Consider the following 20,780-nt stretch of genomic DNA (forward strand, 5'->3'; position numbering starts at 1 on the left):
ACAATGTGATTATTACTATATGTATTATTAACAGCAGAATTATTATAGTTTGATTTTACTATTATTTAGTTTTAATAATTTTTTTTAAGAAGCTTTTATTTTAAGATTAATTTTTGTTTAAGTTTTAGCAATTTTTGTTTATGTTTTTGGGGGTTCTAAAGTACCTTGATTATCAGCGGAATTAATTAATTATCTCTTATTGAGAGGTTGCTTTAATTAAACGATGATAAAAATATTTTTCTTCATACATTTCTGTGTTATCCAGTAATGGGAAAACACCTTAACCTGGTTCCCTGACAACAGAGAACAAGATATCAAACAATCCTCTGTATCTTCAAATCACTATTTGAGTTATCAAACATGTGTATCTGTATCAGCTCTGGACCTTGACATTTAAAAAATATGTTTATGTTGCTTGTATCTTCCTGTTGTTGCTGTTTGCTTGTGGACATGTTGGAAATTACGTATAGTGTGAAAGAAATGTTGTGTACCATGTGTCTATAGTGCTATAGAACAAATTAATACTGGGCTCCTGTTTTGGAATGCAGTATACCATTTGAGATAGGACATACTATGCTTGATTGGAGATGACTAATAGGACCAGTTCAGTGGAAAAATAGGTCATCAGATTAAATAATGAATCATAGTAAAATGTTGGGAAATACTGTAAAGTGTTAAATGCTGGAGTGACAAAGTTGTTTTAGTTCATTCATTATTAGTTTAAAGCAAAAAGTTAATACATTTACAGAACTTACATCTGATTGGTTGTGTGTGCGTGTGTACATGACCAATTATCTTGCGGTGCGCTCCATTTCTGAGATAAACCTTGAATGTGGATGCGTCTTGCGTGCTTACTGTGAACATTCTCCTATACAGGTATTGAAATGCACTTTTGAACACAAAGCATATATATTATTGTTTCTAAACATGTGTAGTTGGGGCGTGTGAATAAGTTAATGTGTATGTTGTAGCAATGGGGAAACGTAGCCACCGCATTAGCAATGCTATGTGGCTAATGTGCACACTTTGAAGTTGTATAATAAAATTTTACATTACATTTACATTGCCATTTAGCAGACGCTTTTATCCAAAGCGACTTACAAAGAAATCAGGGAGCCATAAGTGATATGCTAGGAGACCAAATCTGCCAAAGGGATATAATACGTGGAATACCTACAAGGTCTCACCAGTGGGGAGAACTCATGGGAGTAATAGTGCAGCGCCCCAACCAGGTCACAGGTCCGCCGACAGGGGAACCAAGAGTGAGAAAGCGTCAGACGGGACTACCCAAGGAGGGGAGTCACTACATGTGGAGCAGGTAACATGCCTGTCTGGCTGGAGGATGGGTGGTCGCACCCAAGACTACAGCGGCGAGACATGCCTGGCGACATGTGCACACTGTAGGAGAATTTTCTCTTTTAGATATATGCTCTTTGAAGATACCTCTGACCAGCTACTGAAATGCCCAGGGGAAGTCGCACAGATGCCAGGACGAGTTCCGCTACTCTCTGTCGTAGTTCCAGTAAGAAGAATCAAAGATCGCTAAGCCTTGCAGGTTTCCGAAGAACAAAAAAGGTCTATCAATGGGCACGCCATCTTCCCTTTATACCCGTATGTACAGGGCGGAGTCTGTCGTGCCGTCCCATTAGCAAAGTTCATTCCATGTTCCACAGGGGGGAGTTCTAAAGGAGAATGGGCGGGAAAGCGATTTACTGCCCTTATGAGAAGGCAATAGACGGCACCGCTCGTTTGCTGAACACAGGGTTCATGATGGGGTGTAGGAGGTTGTGATGGTATGCCGGTGCAGATCCAGTGATAGTCCTGTAGGCAAGCATCAGTGACTTGAATCTGATACAGGCTCAACCGGTAGCCAGTGCAGAGAGATGAAAAGGTGTATCACATGAGCCCTTTTGGGCTGTTGGAAGAGGAGGCGTGCTGCTGCGTTTTGAACCAGCTGGAGTGGTTTGATAGCCTTTACAGGAAGACCAGCTAGGAGAGCAATGCAGTAGTCCAACTTTGAGATTACCAGGGTCTGGACATGGAGTTGTGCCGCATGTTGAGTGAGGGTCTAGCCTTTCTAATGTTGAATAAGGCATATTGGCATGATCGCGATGTCTTTGCAATGTGATCATTGAAGGACAGCTGTTCATCAAATAGGACTCAGAGGTTCCTGGCTGTTTTGGAAGGATTGATTGTGGTATTGCCAAGTTGGATGGTGAGATTGTGTTGCACCGAACAAGTAGTTCTGACTTGGCCGGGTTCAGCTGGAGGTGATACTCTTTCATCCAAGCTGAGATGTCTTCTAGGCAGCCCGTTATGTGAGCTGCTACAGTTTTATCGTCTGGCTGTAATGAGATGTAGATCTGGGTGTCGTCAGCATAACAGTGATGCGAGAAGTGGTGTGCCTGTATGATGGGTCCTAAGGATGTCGTGTAGATGGAAAAAAAACACCAATCCCTGAGGAACCCTAGTGCTCATGTGGAGAGCAGTGGACAGCGAGCCCTTCCAAGACACCCTGAAGGATCTGCTGGAGAGATAGGATTTGAACCAGCAGAGAGGGGAGTCTGAGATTCCTAGAGATGATAGGGTTGCTAGCAGTATCTGGTGATTCACAGTGTCAAATGCTGCAGATAGGTCTAGCAGAATCAGAACAGAGGATTTAGCTAGCCGCCATGCTTCTGTGACCGATTGCAGTGCAGTCTCAGTGGAGTGGTTTGTTTTGCTTGTCATCCAGAAGTTTGTTCTGCGATAGGTAGGAAGACACCTTGTTGAAAACTTTAGACAGTTTTAGACAGAGAGACAGGTATGTAACTGTCGGTAGTAGAGGGGTCCAATGTGGATGTCAGGAACGGTCGTGGTAGAAGAACCCAAATGCAGGCAGCGGAGATGAAGGTGTTAACACAAAGACTTTAATAACAAATAACAAAACAAAAACCCACAAGGGGTAACAAAACAGGACGCCTGCGGATGGGCAGGACTGGACGGCTGCGGCTGAGCAACGAACGAGCACAAGACAATAGACACAAGGGCATTAAATAGGGAGACTAACAAAGGAGATAACAATAGGCAGGTGTGGGTAATGAGACACAGGTGGAAAGCAATACTAGGAACGAGAGGGGCGGGGAGAGTGAAACTTTTGCGGCAGTCCCAAAACCTAGGCAGTGACTATTTATAGTGACGTAGATACGCTGTGGTTAGAGACTCGGACTAGGTCACGTCTTGTTTGCGTGTTCGACTCGCTTTTTTCCAAGCCAATAACTTTGTTATTCATTTACCTTTGGACTTACAACATGGCAGACTGCTTACTTTCAAAAATGGCAACATAAAACACTGCATGAAATGTAATTTTCATGATCTAATGTTACTCTACCTAAACTAATTTACCTCTAATGTCAGGACCGCTTCTGCTTCCGCTGTGGCAGGTGATGAGACGGACCCAGGGAGATCGAGACCACCATCGGGTCCGACCCCAGCCATTCCATCTCTGGCCGGTGGGACTGGAACGGTCCCTGCCCCGTCCCAACACCTGCTGGGCCCCTTCAGGGGCCTCACAAAAAGAGCTTTCTCTCTCTCTGGGTCGTTTTTGCAGTCACCCTCTGAATAACGGTGTTCGGTTAAATTTTCAGTTTTTAGACATAAAATAAGATTTTTTTGTGAATTTGTGCATAATACAAGCAAAAACAAATCTGCCAATGGGGTAAGCAAAAAAATCTTAGCTTACCACATTGGCAGTTCCCTTTCTGTCGGTTCTTTCTGACTTGAACAGGCCAATGAAAATTGGCGAATGAAATTTGCATGCCGGACTCCGCCCCCGGATATCCGGGTATAAAAGGGAGCCGGCGTGCCGCATTCATTCACCTTTTGTTCTTCGGAGCCTTCGCATCTCATGCTGACGACTCTGCAGACAATCTCTACGTGTTGCTGGTCTTACGACGTGGTGCAGCGGACTGTCCCGATTCCTGTGACTTCCCCTGGGCGTCTCGGCAACTGCCAAAGCATCTTTCTAAAGAGCGAGCCCTTTTCAGGGCTTAAGACATTCTACAGCGCGGCATGTCCCGCTGTGCTCGTGGGTGCGGCGCACTCATCGAGGAAGGGGACGGACACGATGTCTGCCTCAGGTGTCTGGGACTCCAGCACGCTGAGGCGGCATTTGTGGATACATCTTGCCCGCACTGCGGGCGGATGGTGATTCAGACATTGCGGTCACGGGTGGCTGCGTTCTTGCGAGAATCATGCACAAATTCACTAAAAACTAGACTTATTTTCTTAGGTAATTTTGCTCATCAAGAAAATGCATCTTAATTTAAGAATTTTTAGATATTTGTACTTGAAACAAGACAAAAATACTTGGCAAGAATGTTTTTTTTTTGCATTAAAGAGGAGAAGAGATACAGACAGAGAAAGCAGCCCCTGAAGAGGAGAAGAGGAGAGATACAAACAGAGAGAGCCCATGAACAGGAGCGATACAGACAAAAAAGCCCCTGAAGAGGAGAGGAGGAGAGATACAGACAGAAAAAGCCCCTGAAGAGGAGAGATACAGACAGAGAGAGCCATTGAAAGAGACAGACAGACAGAAAGAGATAGACAGAGTGAGCCCCTGAAGAGGAGAGGAGGAGAGATACAGACAGAAAACCCCCTGAAGTGTCTTGATGTTTCTGTCTTGATATTGTTGCTGCTGGTCCAGGAAAGCAATGTGGTGTAAATCCTGTATGATGGATAATAATTAAAGGTGTTGTTATTGTCCAGGTTGTGATCACATGCTGTAAACTGTCTGTGTAAATCCTGTATAAGCTAGAGGAGTTTCAACAAGTGGTAACCTATAATTAAAAACCTTGTTTGTGGACACGTGTGGGGGAGGGGGGCCCTACAAGAAATTGTGCCATGGGGCCTCTAAAGACTTAATTTACATTTACATACATTTAGTCATTTAGCAGACGCTTCTATCCAAAGCGACTTACAGATGAGGAAACATTGGAAGCAATTATAACAACATAGGCAACAAAATACATAAGTGCATCAAACTAGTCCATTAAAGCCTAGCACAGTATAAAAAGCTAAGAATAGGGAAATATTTAAAAAATATATTTTTTTAAAGAAGGAAAGGGAAGAGAATTAGGAAAAATCAATCAGCGACGTGTTGACGGAAGAGATGCGTTTTTAGGCGTTTTTTAAAGATGGCAACCGAGTCTGCTGATCTTGTAGCAGCTGGTAGATCATTCCACCAATGTGGAACAGATCCAGAGAAGGTACGGGAGAGTGACTTTTTTCCTTTTTGGGATGGTACCACTAGTCGTTGTTCCTTTGCAGACCGCAGTAATCTGGCAGGAACATAGATCTGCATTAGCGAGTGGAGATACGATGGTGCAGATCCGGTGTTGGTCTTGTAGGCCAGGAGCAAAGCTTTGAACTTTATGCGGGCGGCAACAGGGAGCCAGTGTAACCTGATGAAGAGCGGAGTTACATGCGCTCTCTTCGGTTCATTGAAGACCACTCTTGCCGCCGCATTCTGGATCATCTGGAGAGGTTTGATTGTGCAAGCAGGAAGTCCAGCCAGAAGCGCATTGCAGTAATCCAGTTTGGACAGGACAAGAGCCTGGACTAGGACTTGCGTAGAGTGCTCCGATAGGAAAGGTCTAATTTTCCTAATGTTGTAGAGGATCAATCTACAGGACCGGGTGGTGCTGGCAACATGACTTGTGAGATTAAGCCGATCATCGATTACCACTCCCAGGTTTCTGGCTGTGCTGGACGGTGTAATCGTTGATGAGCCTAGTTGAATGGCAAGGTTGTGGTGAATCTTTGGGTTGGCCGGGATCACAAGCAGTTCCGTTTTTGCAAGGTTTAGCTGCAGGTGATGATCCTTCATCCAAAGCGAGATGTCACTCAGGCATGCCGCGATGCGAGCAGCGACCGTCGGATCGTCCGGTTGAAATGACAAGTAGAGTTGTGTGTCGTCGGCATAGCAGTGATAGGAGAAGCCATGCTTCTGAATGACCGAGCCGAGGGATATCATGTAAATGGAGAAGAGTAGCGGTCCAAGCACTGAGCCCTGTGGCACCCCCGTGTTGAGCTGTTGGGACGCGGAGACCTCATCTCTCCAGGATACTCTGAATGACCTACCCGAGAGGTAGGACTCAAACCATTGCAACGCCATTCCAGAGACACCCATAGCACTGAGAGAAGCCAGAAGGATGTGATGATTGACAGTGTCAAAGGCAGCAGACAGATCCAGTAGGATGAGCACAGATGACATGGATGATGCTTTTGCCAGTCTCAGGGCTTCGATGACTGAGAGCAGTGCAGTCTCTGTGGAATGACCGGTCTTGAAACCAGACTGATTGCTGTCCAGGAGGTTGTTTTGCATGAGAAAGGAGGAGAGCTGATTGAACACAACTCGTTCCAGGGCTTTGGCGATGAAGGGAAGAAGGGAGACAGGCCTGTAGTTTTCTAGCAGTGTAGGGTCCAGGGTGGGTTTCTTTAGGATCGGTGTGATGCGGGCCTCTTTGAACGCCGTGGGAAATGTCCCAGTGGTGAGCGAAGAATTGATGATGTGGGTCAGAGCAGGCACAACCATTGGAGAGATGGCCTGGAGGAGATGGGTGGGGATGGGATCCAGTGGGCAGGTGGTAGGGTGGTTGGAGCCAATGACCTTTGAGACATCAGCTTCAGACAGAGTAGAAAAGGCGGGGAGCACACACGTGTCAGGGATGTGGGCGGGTTCGACAGATGGTGGCGTAGAGAACTGGCTGCTGATGGCAGTAGTTTTCTTTACGAAGAACGATGCAAAATCAGCAGCTGTTAACTCCGATGAAGGTGCGGGAGCAGGCGGAGAGAGGAGAGCAGAGAAGGTTTTGAAGAGCGTTCGAGAGTCCGGAGAGTTGCAGATCCTCGAGTGGTAGTAATCTGTTTTTGCAGAGGTGACATCTACAGAGAAAGAAGAGAGAAGAGATTGGTAGAGAGAGAGGTCTGCAGGGTCTTTTGACTTGCGCCATTTTCTCTCAGCTGACCGGAGGCTGGCGCGATGCTCACGCAGTACATCTGATAACCAGGGAGCCGACGGGGATGGACGGGCTGGTCCAGATGCAAGAGGGCATAGGTTGTCCAAGCAGGATGAAAGCGTGGAACACAGAGTGTCTGTGGCATTGTCTGTATTCAAAAGAGAGAGCTCATCAGAGGGGGGGAGTGCAGAGAAGACAGGAAAAAGCAGAGGAAAAACAGGAGGGAGGGAGAGACCGCAGGTTGCGCTGGAAGGTGACCATCGGTAAGACATCTGCGATATCCGGAGCAGTGAGGTCGATGTCAAGTGTGACGAAGAAGTGATCAGACGTGTGTAGCGGGGTGACCTGAGAGTGATGAGTGGAGCAGTACCTTGTGAAGATCAGATCTAGATGGTTTCCAGACTCGTGGGTTGCTGATGTGGAAACCTGCTCGAGGAGAAATGATGCGGTCAGGTTGACGAAGTCAGCAGCCTGTGGCTTTCCAATGTGGATGTTGAAGTCACCTAGTACCACCAGGGGAGTACCATCCTCAGGGAAGGATGAAAGAAGCACATCCAGCTCCTCCAAGAAATGTCCAAGCTGACCTGGGGGACGATATATAACTACAAAATGACTTTTAACAGGGTGGGTGATAGTAACAGCATGAAACTCGAAGGCGCTGTTAATCCGGGCCTGCCTGGGGGTATGCACCGACGAGACGAGAGAACGGAGACGGGAGCACTCCAAGCGACCGGAATGAGAGAGGGGGCAGAGGATAAAACTAAAAAATTCTAGTCTGGTTCCCCGACATGGTGGCTCTCGGTCCTCAACCACCCAGGGCAAGGCAAGGCAAGTTTATTTATATAGCACATTTCATACACCATGGTAATTCAAAGTGCTTTACATAGAAGAAATTAAAAATATCCATTTGATAAAACAGTGAAGAAATAAGAAAAATAAAATTGAACCAGTTAAGAATATAAAATAAAATACAGTTTAGAATAGAAAATAAAGAAAGAAAGTACAGCACAAACAGTCGGACGGTCAGAGGCACAGTGCACATTAATTAAATGCAAAGTTAGACAGATGTGTTTTGAGTCTGGATTTGAATGGGACTACTGTGTGAGCACACCTGATCTCTTCTGGAAGCTGGTTCCAGCTGCGGCTCGCATAATAGCTAAATGCAGACTCTCCTTGCTTAGAGTGAACACTTGGTATTTCTAGCTGATGCTATCCTAATGACCTGAGTGTTCTTTTGGGTCTGTATTCAATGAGCATATCTGCAATGTATTGAGGTCCTAGGCCATTGAATGATTTATATACCAGTAATAAAACTTTAAAATCTATCCTATATGTAACTGTTAGCCAGTTTAAAGACATGAGGACTGGTGTGATATGATCATATTTTCTGGTCCTGCTCAGAATCCTTCCCGCAGCGTTCTGTATGAGCTGCATCTGTCTTATGGTCTTTTTGGGGAGGCCAGTTAGGAGTCCATTATTGTAATAACTGCCCTGATGAAGGCATGCACAAGTTTCTCTAAGACTTGACTGGAAACAAAGCATCTAATTCTTGCAATATTTTTCAGATGATAGTATGCTGATTTAGTTATTGCTTTGACATGACTACTGAAGCTAAGGTCTGACTCTAGAGGCACACCAAGATTCCTAACTTGAGTTTTTGTTGTTTGACCTTTAGAGCGAAGGTAGCGTTCACCTTCAGAATCTCATCTCTATTTCCAAACGAAATGACTTCAGTGTTGTCTTTGTTTAACTGAAGAAAGTTTTGGCACATCCAACTATTTATTTCATCAATGCATTTGAGCAGGGAGTCAATGAGGCTGTATTAGGCGATAGGGCTAAGTATATCTGTGGTAAGCAATTTGGTTATTTCTCATTATTTGTCTCATTGGGAGCATGTACAGGTTGAATAGGAGAGGTGCAAAAATATAGCCTCGAGGGACTCCTGGATGGGCATGTCATGGATGTCCACTCAGACTTATGGTTACCTATACTCACATAATAACCTCTCGCTTCTAGATATGACCTGAACCATTTTAGGACTATCCCAGAAAGCACCACCCAGTTTTCCAGCCTGTCTATAAGTATGTTGTGATCGACCGTGACAAATGCAGCACTGAGGTCGAGTAGGACCAGCACTGATAATTTGCCTGAATCAGTACTTAAGCGAATGTCGTTTACTATCTTAATGAGCGCTGCCTCTGTGCTGTGATGCGGGCGGAACCCAGATTGAAAATTGTCAAAGTATCCGTTTGATCTTGTCATGAAACTGAAGGAGAAGAAACCAACTGCAGGCAGACACGGCGATGACGGGGTTAACAAAGATTTATTAATAACTAAACACAAAACAAAAACCCACAAGGGGGTAAAACTGGGCAAGGTAAACAATGGTTACAAACAGGACACGAACTAACTAAACTAGGAACATAAACACTAAGGACAAGACTAGACTGACTCCTCTAAATACAATAAACAAGAACTAGATACTTAACACAGACTTGAAACAGCATACACGCAGAGAGTACCAAATACAATGAACGAGCACAAGACAATAGACAAAAGGGCATTAAATAGGGAGACTAACAAAGGAGATAACAATGGGCAGGTGTGGGTAATGAAACACAGGAGGAAAGCAATACTAGGAACGAGAGGGGCGGGGCCAATGACGAGACTGGAGAGAACACATATCATGTCCTGATTGACAATAATATGTTTCTCTCCACATAAAACACGTAGGTCTGTCATGATTCTGCCCCTAGACCAGTGTCACCCGGTGACAGGGCCGAGGGTTATTTACCACACTCCGGAGGAGCAGACACCAGAGAACACCAAGAGGCGGACAACAAGGATGAGTTTAAAAGGTAAGTTTCTTTATTAATCTAAAAAGGGATAAAAGCAGGGGTGGGGATGCTCGTGGCTGTAGCGTGGACGCAATGAAGAAGCAGGGGCTGGTAGGTACTTCTCCGTCCTTCAGGTAAGGATATTCCTCTCTTGGTGGGCCTGTGGCTGTAGCGTTGATGAAGTGAGGAAGGGGGGGTGCCGGTAGGTACTTTTCCGTTCTCCAGGTGAGTATACTCCTCTCTAAGCAGGCTCGTGGGACCGATCGGGACTTTCCTCGTCGTCAGACTCGTGGAATTACTCGTGGGGCAGGCAGCTTCTGGACTTGGATTCGTCAACGTGCTCACAAAGCCACCATCCAACTCGTCACAGTAGCTCCCTCTTTACTCCCTGTAAGGGACGGACAATTCGATAGTGAGGCAGGCAGTAGTAGGTGAGACAAAAACCGGGTACTTTACCAGCCTCCACTCTCGTTCTGGATATACTGGAAAGGCATCATCGGAAGAATTGGCAAGGCTGGGTTTTCGCTGAGGCGGGATACAGTGCTCGTGATTCGTGGCAACAACGGAGCATTGAGTTCTCCTTCCTCCTCTACGCCATGCACACGATCGTTAGGGTCCCGGAAACAACTACGGGGACAGTTCAATTCAAATACATCTTCAAGGTTATAGACCAGTTTCATCCATCAGAGACTCAGAGAAAACAGTTGTTCGATCTCACCACACTCGTGCATAAATCACTCTGGTAAATCCTCACACGTGTTGGTTTCACTCTATCAGACACTGCAAACTCACTCTCTCTTTACAGCGATTAATCAACTCGTTTCTCTCCTCTTCATAGGGTGAATGATCCAAAGGTTAGTAGTTCCAAACGATAAACCCGTACTCGATGGTCTCCCCAGCTGGTACAGTTTCTGTTCCTCACTCACCACTCACTGCCACTACGATGATCCTCGAGTATTCCTACAGCGCTTCACAACTGCACGAACACTCTCTTCCCCCTTCCTCTTCTCTCCCTACCATGCTTTCAGCCTCTCTCTTTATACTGAAGCACATGCTTCAATGAAGCGCTAATCATTAGCTTCAGCTGGCGCTCGTTATGGTGTCGCACCGGCATTTCTTCCCCCTAACAACGAGTCGCAGTCTCTCTTCGGTTCCTGGTTCGTTCACCCGGTGACATCCTCCCCCACCGGATCCGTTCTAGTCCCGAGAACGGGGTCTAGACTCCTATTCTCTATACCTGATAGGAGGTACTCCTCGGGTCTCCCGCTGGGAGCGTCGAGCTGGAGCAGCGGGTTCTTCCTCCCTGAGTTCAGGAGTAGGGGCTCTAGGGAACATAGCCCAACCCACCCAAGGTGGTGCAGGGGCCACAGGCGCCGGCGGCTCCTCAGTCTCTTGCCGCGGATAGTTAGGGCAGGGGCGAAGCAAGTTTCGGTGCAGGATTCTCACAGGGCCGGCCTTCCCCTCTGGCCGGATGGTATAGACGGGCTGGTCAGGTCTCTGTCGTTGCTCTACCACATATGGCACGGTTTCCCACCGGTCGCTGAGCTTCCCCTTCCCCTGGCGCCGGTTATCTCGCACCAGCACCCGTTCTCCGGGTAACAAGGGGGCCTCTCTGGCAGTACGGTCATACAGACGCTTGTTCTTCTGGGCGGCCACGTCGAGATGTTTGGACACTTTCTCATACGCAGAGTGGAGTTGGCGGTGGTGTCGGTGTACCCATTCGGTGGTGGTGGCGGGGGCCTCGACCACTGCTGCTCCAAGGAGCAGATCCATGGGTAAACGCACATGTCTCCCAAACATCAGGTAAGCAGGGGCATAACCCGTAGTGCTGTGGACGCTGTTGTTATAGGCCTGCACCAGTGCCGGGAGGCTATCCGTCCAATAACCCTGGTGGTCCGCATCCAGAGCCCCCAGTAAACTCAGAAGCGTCTGATTGAAACGTTCGCATCCCCCGTTTCCCTGTGGGTGGTATGGAGTGGGTCTTCCTGCATCCGTACAGTTGGCATAGTTCTTGGATGACACGGGACTCGAAGTTCGGCCCTTGGTCTGAGTGGAGTGTTTCGGGACATCCAAAGGGCTGGAAGACATGTCTCCACAGAGCGTTGGCAGTGGTGGTGGCGGTCTGATCTAAGGTCGGTATGGCCCAGGCATACTTGGTGAACAAATCCGTAACGACCAAGATGTTCTGATAACGATCTGTTGGACGACTCAAGGTCAAAAAATCCATAGCCACCATATGCAATGGGGCTCTGGGCCTCACCGGAACCATGGGGGCCCTCACGTTTCGTCGGGACTTAAACAACACACAGCGGGGGCATCCTTGTACGTGCCTCCCCACTGATTCTTCCATCCCGCTCCAGAAAAAGTGCCGGCGCAGCAGTGATACCGTCCGTTCTTGACCCTGATGTCCTAGCCGATCGTGGTAGGCCTGGAGCAATGGCTGAATTTGGGCTTCAGGCACCACCACCTGGTATACCATCTCGTGGGTCCTCGAGTCCAAGACAGACCTACAGATCACTCCTTCCTGCAACGTCAGTCGCTTCCAGTGCCCCAGAAGCTTCTTTAATCCCACGGGCTGTCCCCGTCGTTCATCCATCCCCGGGAGTTTGTTCCGCTCCAGGTAGGTCCGCAGGGTAGCCAACCCTTCATCCTGTTCCTGCCTCTCCTTCCATCGGTGGGGGTCCCATCCCCAACTTGCCGGTACTCCCTCCGATCGTGTTCCAGGTACCTCCACTATCCCTACCATCAGCCCTTCCTCTGATTCTGGTTCTGGGGTTCCTCCTTCCCCCGACGGTGGTAATCGTGACAGAACATCAGCATTTATATGTTCACGGCCTGGCCGATACTGCAGCCGATAGTTGAAATTGGCGAGCTGAGCCACCCACCTCTGCTCCACCGCCCCTAGCTTTGCGGTTTGGAGGTGGACCAATGGGCTGTTGTCGGTCACCACCAACACTTCGGCTCCCCACAAGTAGTCCTTAAACTTCTCACACAAAGCCCACTTCAGGGCCAGCAGCTCGATTTTAAAAGAGCTGTAGTTGGCGTCGTTCCGCTCTGCTGGGTGAAGACTCCGACTGGCGTAGGCGATGACCCTTTCTGTTCCGTCCTGTCGCTGGGCCAGTACGGCTCCCAGTCCGCTGTTGCTAGCGTCGGTGTACAGTACAAAGGGTCGGGTGAAATCAGCGTAAGCCAGAATGGGGGCCTGCAGCAACTCCTGTTTTAGCCTCTGAAAGGCGGTCTCACACTCTGGGCTCCAAGTAATCGTGGGGGAACTCCGGCTCCGTGAAGAACTGGATCCGACCAGCAGCTGATTCAGGGGCTTCGCAATTTTTGAAAAGTCTTTTATGAAGCGTCTGTAGTAGCCGACAAATCCCAGAAAAGACCGCACCTGCCTGACGGTCTTTGGTGGAACCCAGCCCTGTACTGCGGACACCTTCTCCGGGTCAACAGCCACTCCTGCAGCGCTCACTCGATGCCCCAAGAACTGGACCTCCCTCTTAAGGAGCTGGCATTTCCCTGGCTGGAGCTTCAGTCCATACCGTTCCATAGCTCGGAAGACTTGCTCCAGATGTAACAGGTGAGAGTCAAAGTCGGGGGAATAGACGATCACGTCATCTAAGTATACCAGGGTGGAATCCATCAGCTGTTCCCCCAGACATCGCTGCATCAGCCTCTGGAAGGTCGCAGGGGCGTTGCAGAGTCCGAAGGGCATGCGATCCCACTCAAACAGGCCAAAAGGGGTGGTGAAGGCGGTCTTCTCTCGGTCTTGCTCCTCCACCTGTACCTGCCAGTAGCCACTCGCCAAGTCAAGGGTGGAATACCAGGCGGCATTGGTCAGTCCTGTAAGGGAATCCTCGATCCGGGGCAGGGGGAAAGCATCCTTCTTGGTGACCAAGTTCAGTTTGCGATAATCCACGCAAAATCTCCAAGAGCCCGTTTTCTTTCGTACCAGGACAATTGGGGCGGCCCATGGACTGCTGCTCTCCCGAATAACTCCACGTCCCAGCATCCCCTTTAGTAAGGCACGAACCTCGGAGTATAAAGTCGGGGGTACCGGACGGTACCGCTCTCGACTGGGTGGAGCGTCTCCGGTAGGTATAACGTGTTTGACGATGTCGGTGCACCCATAGTCCTCATCGTGGGTGGAGAAGACGTGTTGCCACTTGGCCAACAAGCTCTGAAGTTGGTGGGTCTGCTCTTCTTGTAGGCCCTCCCCCTGCAGGGACTCACTCCGCAAATGGGTCGGCATGCTGTGGGTAGCGGGTCCATGACCAGATTCCTCCCTTGCCAAACCGACCTCAACCACCGTTGCGCTTACTTGGCAGAAGCGAACCTCCTGCTCCTCCCTCACCTGATGGGAACTCACTGGCGTGATACGGGTCAACCGTTGGTGACGATAGAGTTGGACAGGGTAAGTGTTCGTGTTTCTCACTTTAACTGCAATTCGGCCCCGACGGGCTACCGTTAACCCCCGAGCAACTTCGACGGCCTGACATTCCCAGTGGGGCTCGACAAGGACACACTCCTCAGGACCATCGGCCCGCTCAGGAAGACGGACCCAGACCACAGCCTCGCTCCGGGCAGGAATGGAGACAGCGTATCGACATGCCACTCGGCCAACGTCTTCCCAATCCTGTTGGGAGCTGGCGACCTGTACTCGTCGACAGTCGGTGATGACACGTTCCCACTCTCGCTTCTCGGCTACAGAAGTGGAACGAAGGGGACCCACGCGAAACAGCTCTTCCCAACAGTCCATGATTACGTTCATCCCCAACAAGGCTCGATGTTCCCCCAGACAGGAGTCCCGCACAATCACCACTCCCTTCTGTGGGATCGTGGTGCCCTGGATCTCAAAGTCGGTCACCTGATATCCGATATAGGGGATGTTCAGGCCATTTGCTCCTCGCAGGGTGAGCCAGGGGACTTCAGCTTCAAGTAAGTGATGGGCATCGAACAGATCTTTAGACAGACTCTCGGCAAACATGGTGACCTGGGATCCTGTGTCTACCAGGCACCGAAAAGTAACTCCATTGACTTTAATCTCCACGAGGGGGCAACGTCCCACCAGGCCGTCTCGTGGAGCTGAGCTTAAAAAGGGGTCCATACGGGGGTTTCCGACCACTTGACCCACAGTGGCCGGTCGTCCTAAAAACCCCCCTGTGAGTTACGTCGGGGGCCGCATTGGCGGCTGTAGTGTCCTGGCTCTCCGCAGTTGTTACAGATCGGGCGCCCTTGCCCATCCCACTGGAACCTGGAACTGGATGGTCGGCTGGTACGTCTCCCCGGATCCCTCCCCCCGTCAGAATACGACCGGTCTCGGAGCAAAGGCGGGGGCTCTGGCCGTCCACGACGGATCTCTCCCAGAAGAGTCTTCGAGAACTCAGCCATTTCTTCTCGAACATCCTTCATCAACTCTGCACGTAAGGCCTGTTTCCAATCCGTCGATTCAGGCAGTACTGGGGCACTAGTACCACTTGCAGCCATACACACCGGCGACTCCACGGTCTGGTGGTGATCCTGTTCCAGGGCTAGGGCCTCTTTACGTAGATCTTCGAAAGTCAGTGCTGCGTCCCGTCGAAGCTGCAATCTCAGACTCTGTCGCACTGGACCTTCTCGTAACCCCAACAGGAACTGGTCTCTTAATAATGTCTCTTCATCTCCTAGACCATGGTGCTCCCGACTCTTCAACCTGGCGAACTGTTCTCGTAGTCGCAGAGCGAATGCTCGCAGGGTCTGCCCAGGTCCCTGCTTACAGTTAAAGAACTGAGCCCGCAACACTGCCACGGGAGTGGAATCGCCATACTGTCTGGACAAGAACTCAAAGATCGCTTGTGTAGTGGCTCGGACGGCTTCAGGTGCTGCTCGAACTTCTCTCTTTGCCTCCCCCTCGAGCGAACTCAGCACAAACTGTATCCTCTGGGTTTCTCTGAGCCCTTGCAGTCCGGCCAGGTACTCGACTTGCGCTCTCCAGTCTGTCAAGCTCAACTCTGAGCCGGGCCCACCGTACTTCTGAGCCCACGGGGCTCCCATAAATATAGATGCCATCGGCTGCCGGGCGGCTGGCAAATCCTCATCCGCCATCCTGGGTCCTCTGGCCGCTCAACCCCGAGTGGTAATCCTGCCGACTACGCCAAAAGTTATGTCACCCGGTGACAGGGCCGAGGGTTATTTACCACACTCCGGAGGAGCAGACACCAGAGAACACCAAGAGGCGGACAACAAGGATGAGTTTAAAAGGTAAATTTCTTTATTAATCTAAAAAGGGATAAAAGCAGGGGTGGGGATGCTCGTGGCTGTAGCGTGGACGCAATGAAGAAGCAGGGGCTGGTAGGTACTTCTCCGTCCTTCAGGTAAGGATATTCCTCTCTTGGTGGGCCTGTGGCTGTAGCGTTGATGAAGTGAGGAAGGGGGGGTGCCGGTAGGTACTTTTCCGTTCTCCAGGTGAGTATACTCCTCTCTAAGCAGGCTCGTGGGACCGATCGGGACTTTCCTCGTCGTCAGACTCGTGGAATTACTCGTGGGGCAGGCAGCTTCTGGACTTGGATTCGTCAACGTGCTCACAAAGCCACCATCCAACTCGTCACAGTAGCTCCCTCTTTACTCCCTGTAAGGGACGGACAATTCGATAGTGAGGCAGGCAATAGTAGGTGAGACAAAAACCGGGTACTTTACCAGCCTCCACTCTCGTTCTGGATATACTGGAACGGCATCATCGGAAGAATTGGCAAGGCTGGGTTTTCGCTGAGGCGGGATACAGTGCTCGTGATTCGTGGCAACAACGGAGCATTGAGTTCTCCTTCCTCCTCTACGCCATGCACACGATCGTTAGGGTCCTGGAAACAACTACGGGGACAGTTCAATTCAAATACATCTTCAAGGTTATAGACCAGTTTCATCCATCAGAGACTCAGAGAAAACAGTTGTTCGATCTCACCACACTCGTGCATAAATCACTCTGGTAAATCCTCACACGTGTTGGTTTCACTCTATCAGACACTGCAAACTCACTCTCTCTTTACAGCGATTAATCAACTCGTTTCTCTCCTCTTCATAGGGTGAATGATCCAAAGGTTAGTAGTTCCAAACGATAAACCCGTACTCGATGGTCTCCCCAGCTGGTACAGTTTCTGTTCCTCACTCACCACTCACTGCCACTACGATGATCCTCGAGTATTCCTACAGCGCTTCACAACTGCACGAACACTCTCTTCCCCCTTCCTCTTCTCTCCCTACCATGCTTTCAGCCTCTCTCTTTATACTGAAGCACATGCTTCAATGAAGCGCTAATCATTAGCTTCAGCTGGCGCTCGTTATGGTGTCGCACCGGCATTTCTTCCCCCTAACAACGAGTCGCAGTCTCTCTTCGGTTCCTGGTTCGTTCACCCGGTGACACCAGAAAACCAAGACAAGGTTAGGCAGAATCATGACAGATCTTAAGAATTAGTTGAGCTGGTTGAAGACAACCTTTTCAAGGATCTTACCTATTAAGGGAAGATTTGAGATCGGTCTATAATTGTTTAATATGGTCTTATCCAGATTGCTCTTTTTCAGGAGGGGTTTGACAACAGCAGTTTTCAGGGAGTTTGGGAAACTTCCAGAGAGAAGCGAGGCATTTACCACATCTAGGAGATCTGCTTCTAAACAGCTTAACACACTTTTGAAAAAAGATGTGGGAAGTGCGTCAAGGGCGCAGGTTGATTTTTTAAGTTGTTGAACGGTTTCTTCCAAATTGTTGCCCTCAATTTCTTCAAAATCAGACATTGTAACTACTTTCTCAGGTTGTGGTGTGATCTGTCTGACCCCAGCGCAACTCAAGGTTGTGCTGATCACCTTTCTAATGTTATTGATTTTTTCAGAGAAGAAAGAAGCAAACTCACTGCACTTGTTGTCTGAGAGCATTTCACTGGGAATCTGGCTTGGGGGGTTTGTCAGTCTGTCTACAGTAGCGAAAAGAGTCCTGGTGTTGTTTAAGTTGCTGTTTATAATATTTGAGAAGAAAGTCTGTCTAGCTTTGCCTAGTTCCATATTGAAAGCATGGATGGTGTCTTTGTGGATGTTATAATGGACTACAAGTTTTGTCTTCCGCCACAAGCGCTCCCCATTTCTGCATTGTCTTTTCGTATTTTGCACTGCTGTTGAGTTTCTCCAAGGTGCTTTTTGTCTACCACTCTTCCTGACTTTCACAGGAGCAATATCATCAATTACACTTTTAACCTTCGAGTTAAAAGAATCAAGGAGAGAATCAACAGAGTCAGCAGATATGCTTGGTGTTAAAGATATGTCCTTCATAAATAGTACACTAGTGTTCTCATTAAAGCATCTCTTCTTGACAGACCCAGATCTAACTTCAAAGGCAGGGGAGATCAATGTATCAAAGAAAATACAGAAATGATCAGATAGTGCTACATCCTTAATAACAATAGATTAAATGTTTAGACCCTTACTGAGAAGTAAATCTAGAGTGTGTCCACGATTGTGTATGGGTCCTTGTACATGCTGAGTTTGTAAAGCAGAATTGATTTATTTTGCCATATTGTTTTCTGCATTATCTATGTGAATGTTAAAATCTCCGGCAATAGCAAAACAGTCAAACTCTGAGGAAATTGTTGATAACAGTTCTGTAAAGTCCTCAGCAAAGGATGAAGAGTATTTTGAAGGCCTGTAAATAGTGATTAGTAAAATGCAAGGAGCACCTTTTACAGTTTTTTACGATTGCTAAACGACAGTGAGCACAACTGGAGTCACATGTGCAAAACTCTACAGTCTGCGCTACCAACAGTCACCTGAGCTTAACTGTTCACATCACCTGCAATACTCATTCAAAGCAACACAACTCTTAACACATGGCTCAAAACAGACTCCGTGCATCCAAACTCAATGCACAACCCTCACTGAGATAACACACACTGTCACTCACAACACACTGAGAGTAAAAACACAAGCATCAAACACCAATACAGAAAATACAAACTTTTCATCTTTACAGTTTCAACTATTTTAGTGACTTTATACAAAGTCATATTTCTCCTCTTCCTCTTGTTGGGGCCGGCCTTTGGGTCCTGTTGTAAAAATATATTTTACAGTCACACTTACTGTAATATAAATCTGTGTAAATATTCTATACTGTAATTGCAATACAAAATAAATTCCTGTAATGTTTTCATTTACTGTAAGGATGTAAATCTCAGCTGTTTGTATGATGAAAAATTGGCATTACAGATGCCATTGTGGATCTTTGCAGATTGGGTTGCACCCTTCCTTCCTCTCTCTCAATGAGAGACCATGATTCACGACAGGGTCTATAAGTGTAGCCCTTATTTCATCTGAAATAACAGCTCTGTGTCTTCTGTGTCTTCCTCCACGCATCTGCCCTCTCCCTGCCACCCTTCTCCCACCACGAACCCGCCTTCCTCGTTCCATTTCCAAAATTAGTCTTTCTGAGCTCTGTGTGTGTGTGTTCGTGTGTGTGTGTGTGTGTTCGTGTGTGTGCGTGTGTGTGTGTTCGTGTGTGTTCGTGTGTTCGTGTGTTCGTGTGTTCACTAACAAATCTAAAACAAGACACCTGCTTAGCCTTTCAGCTGAAATTGCAACCAGCAGTGTTTGAAAGGCACAAGGCTGAAATCTATTCTGTTTTGAATGTGTGGTCACAGTTTTGACAGCAGTGTGTTAGCATTTGAACAAAGTGCTGTAAATCCACAGTGTTGTGCAGGTTGTGGTTAAAGTCGTGGGATAAGTGTGTATAGTTTTGAAAACTGTGTACAAGCAATGAAAAACGAACTAGAGTTTGGTCCACATGAACTGTTGCTGTGCAGACTGTAGTTAGAGTTTTGCACATGTGACTCCAGTTGTGCCCACTGTCGTTTAGCAATCGTAAAAAACTGTAACACAATACCCAGATATTCAAAAGACTTGTAATTTCCAAATTATATTTGCTTACATTGATAGACATCTTTAAAAAGAGCAGCTACTCCCCCACCTCTCCTAACTGATCTGCAGAAACTCATAAAAGTAAAGTTAGGAGGGGATGCTTCATTGAGGACTGTTGCACAACAGCTGTCTTCTAGCCAGGTTTCATTTAGAAACATTAAGTCGTCGACTAGAAGTGATTTGTTTTTAAGTGAGTGGATGTTTAAAAGTGCTAACTTAACAGTCATGCTTTTTGCCCCCATAGCAATCTTGGTTTGACGTGCAATGGGCACTAGATTACTTATAGTTATTACTTATAATGATGTCTAATTAATGTCATCGATATATGAAAGAGCACAAGCAGCAAGACTTTTTCCAAAAACCTGCAGCACTTGGCCAAGCAAAAGTGCGTACAGTATGTCTGCTGAGACCCTGACGTGGTGCTAAGTACTATTCCACTTCAAAGGAGTGGATTTTTGCATATTGTAGTGTATCTCGGGAAACTATGAATGTATCCACAGTAAGATATGTATAATTAACGGTGATTAACCATACCTATCTTTTACACTTTACCTGATGCAGCAAAATCAATAACTAAATACAGTCATCCAGCGGGTGATCAGCAGATCGTATATTAACTCTAAGAAATATTACCTTCCTGGCCTTGGAAAACAAAACTCCTGTAGAACAGTACCATTTCATAACTCGTAACGAAATCAAGCAGTTTAATAGACGTAAAGAGGTGATCAATAAACACAGAAACAATTCGAGCGTGAAACACAAATGCGAGTTGCAGTATTACATCAGCTATTCACATCTGCATAAACCATCAAGGACAATCTCCTTATTTAAAAAGGGCAAAGCTTAAATGCAGCTTTTTAGAAATAGATCAGATACTTGCATTGGCTTTTTGGTGTGCTGGGACAAGTTTTGGTGCGTGATGAAGAAGGTTAAAGAGTCCTGATGAGTTTAAAGCAAGCGGGTGAGTCCGTTGGATTCTTCCTGAGAACCGGATTGGCTGACGAAGGTAGATCGGACT

At 47.7% G+C, this 20,780-nt stretch overlaps 1 protein-coding gene across 3 annotated transcripts in view; it reads left to right on the forward strand.

Moving 5' to 3' along the window:
- Positions 1-20,780, forward strand: part of LOC306905776 (uncharacterized protein) — a 56,262-nt gene that overhangs the window by 362 nt on the left and 35,120 nt on the right. The gene's annotated exons all lie outside the window — the stretch shown is intronic.

The sequence above is a fragment of the Barbatula barbatula genome (assembly GCF_947034865.1).
Source record: "Barbatula barbatula genome assembly, chromosome: 16".
Taxonomy (NCBI): Eukaryota; Metazoa; Chordata; class Actinopteri; order Cypriniformes; family Nemacheilidae; genus Barbatula; species Barbatula barbatula.